This window comes from Lygodium microphyllum, chromosome 22 (genome assembly GCF_053477565.2).
Source record: "Lygodium microphyllum isolate KBCC chromosome 22, Lygodium_microphyllum_v1.1.10, whole genome shotgun sequence".
Classification (NCBI taxonomy): Eukaryota; Viridiplantae; Streptophyta; class Polypodiopsida; order Schizaeales; family Lygodiaceae; genus Lygodium; species Lygodium microphyllum.
In genome coordinates, this window is record NC_141156.1 from 83795257 (window position 1) to 83801119 (window position 5863).

Here is a 5863-nt window from a genome sequence, read left to right on the forward strand (position 1 = left end):
TACATGCTGAGCCACAGATTCCTTAACAAAGCCCCTCGCCCTCCACCATCCCCTACCCGCCATTCAAATGACGAGGATTAAACTCCCATCATGCCCTTGTATCACATGCATCTATGTATAACCTCTTCAAAAAAGAAAAAAACAAAACACAAGGCAACAAAAGAAAAGGTGAATTGGAAAGAAGAGACAACATCAAAGAATAGCAAAGCCAAGGGATGAATCTACTACTAAGAAAAGGTAAGAGAGAGAAGACTTCACATGATGAGCTTGCAACTTCCCTTTGCCTTGTTGTGCACCACAGTCACTACATCTAGGGTTCTCCCTAGCCCCTTCTCCACTTCACACTTAGGGCACATCAAGGGCAGGGCTTTCAGACCTGTCACCCTAAGATTTGCACCGCACCTCCAATGACACACGAACTGGGTCCTCAAGTGTTGGACATTACCAAGGGCTTGCCCAAGGTTAGACCCATCTCCCAGTTCCACTGCCACAGGCACCATGCACTATACGGTGAGGCAGACACACCCCTTAGGGAGTGCACAACTTTTCTTGCAGGTTATGTTCGTGTTTCAAGAACTGGCTACTCAGCTAAAGAAGATCATCCACGGCATCCTTTAATGACCAAAACTTTTTCCATGTTTCGGACATGACACCATTGCTGCTGTTTCAAGAGCTTTTCTGCATTGGATTGGATGGACCAATATACTTCATGTCGCCAACCATCTGCCTACTGATGGCTACCATGACTGAACCAAATCAAGCAAAAGGAGTACTCATTAATAGATATGCCATTGGCATAGATTTTGGAACCTCATCTTCCAAAGATGCATGCCTAACGCCTCAAGATCTACGGATCGCTTATTGATTCCACAAGCGTGAAGATTTTCAATGCAAGGTTGAAGATCTTCAACGCAGCACTAAAGATCTTGAAATCACAGAAAAAGATCTTCAAATCAAAGACATAGATCTTCAATACGAAGACAAAGCATATCTTTGTCAAGGCAGAGTTCGAGGGGGCTTCTCCAGGATAAATCCCTCCAACACCATCCTCCTAAGGGATTGCTTAATGATCAAGCGTTTTTTATGCTCAAGGGATGACTGACTACATATTTTTCACCAGCCAACTGGAACCCCTATCAGCCATCGCAGAATGGAAGTCACAATTGTGTGAGAAATGCCGATCATCTTCATGAAGCCTAAAGCACGCCGGAATCTCTCCTGGTCATCGTCATTAAAATCCATCACCTCTCATTCACACCCTCACCTTTGAATCAGTGTCATCTACCCACCAGTTCTGCTTAGCAACAGACCCAACTATCCCACTACTTCCCACCACAGTGCCATGGGACTAGCACTTGGCTAGGAGGGGGATAATGTTTACTGTGTTTATCGCAACATAGAGGAGCGGGAAAATGGAGCAGAGGAGAGAGAAAATGGAAAAAAGGAAATAACAAAAAAGGTGCAGGATAAAAGAAGGAAAATGCTCCTTGACCGGTTAACCAGACCCTGAAAAATTTAAATGTTTGAGCACGACCCCCAAAAAGTCTCAGTGTCACCCCAAGAAAGCAAAAGAGTAAAAATCGCACCATTAAATGTGGAAGCGCTCCCGAATCCTTGTAAAAGAGTGCCAGGCTCGCTCCTGTGAAAATTGTATGCATTAGTTGGGAATAGGATAAATTAGAATGGTGGGAAATGAGAAATGGGCTTAGGCTAATGGCTGGCCATGTAAAAAAAGGGAATGACCGCCCAAAGAAGGGAGGGCATGTATATAAATCTCAAAAGTGAATGAGCAGCTCATTCTTGTGTGTGGCAAAAGCTTCTTCTTCTTCTTCTTCTCTTGTTTCTTGCCTTCTTGCTTGTGCTTGAGAAAGGGAGTGAGGGAGTGTGAGAGGGTGAGGGAATGAGTGTGTGAGAGTGAGGGATCGTGGAGAAGAAGCTCTCCATCTCCTCTCTCCATCTTCTTCTCTTATCTTCTCTTCCCTTGTCTCGCGCGTGGCTATGGAGGATGGAGCTCATGGGAGAGGGGTTGAGGTTGCTTGAGCTTGCCACAAGGATCGTGGAGCTACCGGTGTGCAAGAGAGAGGAGGGTACTTGATCAAGCATCAAGGTAAGCTCACTACACTCGTAAGGTAGGCATGGTGCGTTGGCTATGTGAGAGGTAGCCATGGCCGCTCGGCTTGAAACGCTTGATCAATAAGCGGTTCGTAGGTCTCGGGGTAGAGCTTGTAGCTCCCCTTCAGCAGGAGAATTATTTTCATTCTGAACAAACTGGTTCCTTTTTCTTAGTGTGTGTGATAGCAGCAACTTCCAACTCTACCAAATTGGAGGCTGGCTCTTGTACCTTCTGTTGGCTATCAGTGCCATTGGCCTTTACAGGGGCTAGGCTTGGACAGTCCTTTGCAGTGTGGCATTCACCTTTGCATCGACTGCATAAGGGCTTATAATCCACAAATCTTCTAGGGTTTGGACAATTTGGGGAGATATGTCCCTTTTCTCCACACCTATAACATTCCATCTCTGATCTCTGGACTGTCGACCTCTGTAACTTTGAGAGGGAAACCTCCTTGGACCAAAATTAGGACCAAATTCCCTAGACTTTGGTCCAATATCCTGTGTTGTCATTTTGGATTCCAGCAAGTTGAATCTTGCATTTTTGTCCTTTTGTCTCTTCATTCATGCATCTCTTTCATTGTTGATTCCTGTTGGTAGGGTTCCACTGTTGTTGAGTCGCCATTGGAGGAACTGTTTGAGGCCATTGTTGTTGTGGCTGAACCATCAATTGAGGCATTATCATTTGTCATTACCACAATGGATTAGGTGCATTATATTGCAACACTGTTTGCAACTGGGGATAGGGATAGGGAATTATCCTTGGGACTGCATTTGGTGGGTATACCATTCCTGGCATGGTAGGAGGTAAGACTCCTCTTCCTGGATTCATTGACAGCCTTGCTTCAACTTTGTCATACAATCTTACACCTTCCACTGCAGCTTGCAAATTGACTGATCTTCTCAATTCCATGAACTTGCAAACTTCTGGTTGTAGGCCTCTGAGAAACACTCCTTTCTGGATTCCTTCGTCCAAATGATGGTTAGTCCATCTCTTTAGGATGGATTCCATTCGCGAAACATAAGCTTCTACTCTTTCTCCAGAGGACTGACTTAGGTTCATGAAGTCCTCTCGCATCTACTCTTCAAAACCTTCACGCTTGAATTTAGTAAGGAAGGCCAACTTCAAGTCGTCCCATGTGCCAAAAGTTCCTGCTGCTTGTCTCTCATATCACTGAAACGCCGCGCCCTTGAAAGTGGCGGAGAATATTGCTAACCAATGCTCAGGGGTTTTGACATTGTTAGCCACACATGCTACCATAAACTCTGTTACATGAAGATCAGGGTCTTCATTGTGCTCTCCCTTAAAAACTAACAATGGGACTACATTTGCTGGCCTGTCATCAATATTTCTAGGACGAATCTGACTAGGAAGGGGACCTTGAGTCGCCATGGGGACTTCTGTGAAGAGTGCTTTTAAGGCGTCAAAGGAAGCTTCTGCTGCGAGCTCGTTCTCAGCTTTTATTTTTGCCTTCTCTCTTCTCACATACCTCTGGACTTGTTCTAATGCTTGCCTCTTGATTGTGACATTCATCAGGGGGTTGGCTCCAACCAGTTGGTATGTACTCAACAAGATAATATCAGAGAGGGCTTCAGTCTCTAGGGGACTCTTTGGCCAACATCTCCTCTACTTCCTTCTTTTCAAGATCTCTAAATTCGGCTTTCAAACCACTATAGAGGGGGAGATATTCCGTTCTGAAAGTATCAAAACTCATTCTTCTTAGGATCGTTGTTGTGCCATTATAATAATGCCAGCTTCTGAGGGTTTCAACAGTGTATGTTGTGAAAAACACTCTGTCTACAAACTTCCAGTGGGTTGCTAATTGGACAAACAGAAGATTATCAGTGCACCAAGCATCCCATGTATCTTGGTGTTGAGCATCCACGCACAAATTCCAACTATTTTCCTTCTTGTTTTCGTGAACCTCTACAGACCACGACTCCTAAAGCTTCTTCACCATTTCCCACTTGATGATGTCTGGAAACTTCTCAATGAATTCCAAATCTTCCATGGATAGTCATTCTCTCTGTTTTTGCTCTTTAGTTTATTCCCAAACAATTTTCCACCAAGATGCAAGTTTCTGCTGCTTCAAGAGGAAGAGGAAACAGTCCACCACATAGAGCATGTATCATGATGGTGATATGTTTTCGCCATTATGGGATGAACTTATTGTGGAAAGTGGCTTTGATAATGATAATTTCCAACTCTTCTGTGGAATAAGGAACTTTGCAAACTTCCATTGAATTCTCCTCTTCTTGCAATACCATTCCTTCATTTTCTGCCTCTTCTGGTGCTTGTTGATGGCAAGTTTCCCCAGCTGCGCACCAAAAACATGGAGCCCCAAGAGGAGCACCAAGGAAAAGGGGATTCTACTGAAAGAAAATCTATCTTGTAACATCAACAAGCTTTTATTTCATTCTTTTGACCATCAAAACAAAGAAAACAGTAAATCTTCATACAGCATCATAGTAGATAACTCCCACGGATTTGATATAATCAACCATAATCTTCAATATCTTCATAGAATCCATCAATATAACAATGAACACAAATGAATACGCCATCTTTTTTTTTCTTTTTTGAATGGAAATCAATCACATAGTATTCCTTTTCAATATCTTCATAGTTTTCTCTCTCAATCTCTCATATACAGTTACACTGTTTTGATAGAATTAACTCTCTCTCTCTCTCTCTCTCTAATACATCATCTCCTCACTACAATACTCTCATAATAACTCTTAATAATCCTTCTTAGTTCATGGATACACCTCCCAAGAGGTATGTCTGATGTGAAGAGGTACTAGAGCCACTACAATGTCTCTTCATAGCTCACTACTGTCACTGTCACTCAATCTTTAGCAGCTGCTTCTTCCATTTGTTTTAGCTCTTTTGAAATTAGATTGGAGGTTCTCCCTCTAGCCATAACCGTGGTTCCTTGGCCATGAGTGGCTCTATTTTGACCTTGGGATTGCCCCTAGCGATGCCCCCTTCCAAGCTTGGGACACTCCCTCTTGAAGGGTCCGGGCTCGTTGCAATGGAAGCAACGTGGATTGCGATCATTGCTTTGTGTTGGAACAAAGTTGTTGACAGTATTGACTCTAACTTTCTTTCTTTGGCCCTGATTCTGACCCTGTGCTCTCTTAGTCTGAGCCTTAGACATATCCTTATTTTGATCCTTGTAAGGCCAAATCTTGTTGTTCCTTGGTTTGGTCTCCACCTCCTGTATTATTGGAGCAGCTCGAATGAGTGCATCTTGTAGGTCTGTTGGGTGCATTGATTCCAATCGAGTGTTTATGGGTGGATTCAACCCAATACAAAATTTTGACACCTACTGTGTCATATCCATTGGGGGTGCATACTTTAGGAGTGAATAATATGCTTCAAGGGATAATCCTAGTTGCTTCAAGTCATAGAATTCATTCATCTTTTGTGTGCAGTAGGCAGGTGGCAGATACCTCCCTTGCTTAGCTTCCTTAAGCTTATCCCAAGTGACTGTCCCCTCTGAGATCGCTTGGTCTCTACACCACTATTTCCACTAAAGTCTCGCTTTGCCTGTTAGCTTAAGTTTGGCGAGCATGGCTTGGTTAGCAGGTGCAGTTCATGTTGCCTCAAAATAGTCCTCCATGGACTCAATCCAGATCTCGGCGTTGGCTTGAACAGTCCTTCCCTTGCCATCAAAATTAGGTGGCTTAATTTGTTTGAGAAGGAATTTCTTCTCTTGAGCTGTAGCTGGACTTAGTGCAGGAGTCAGAT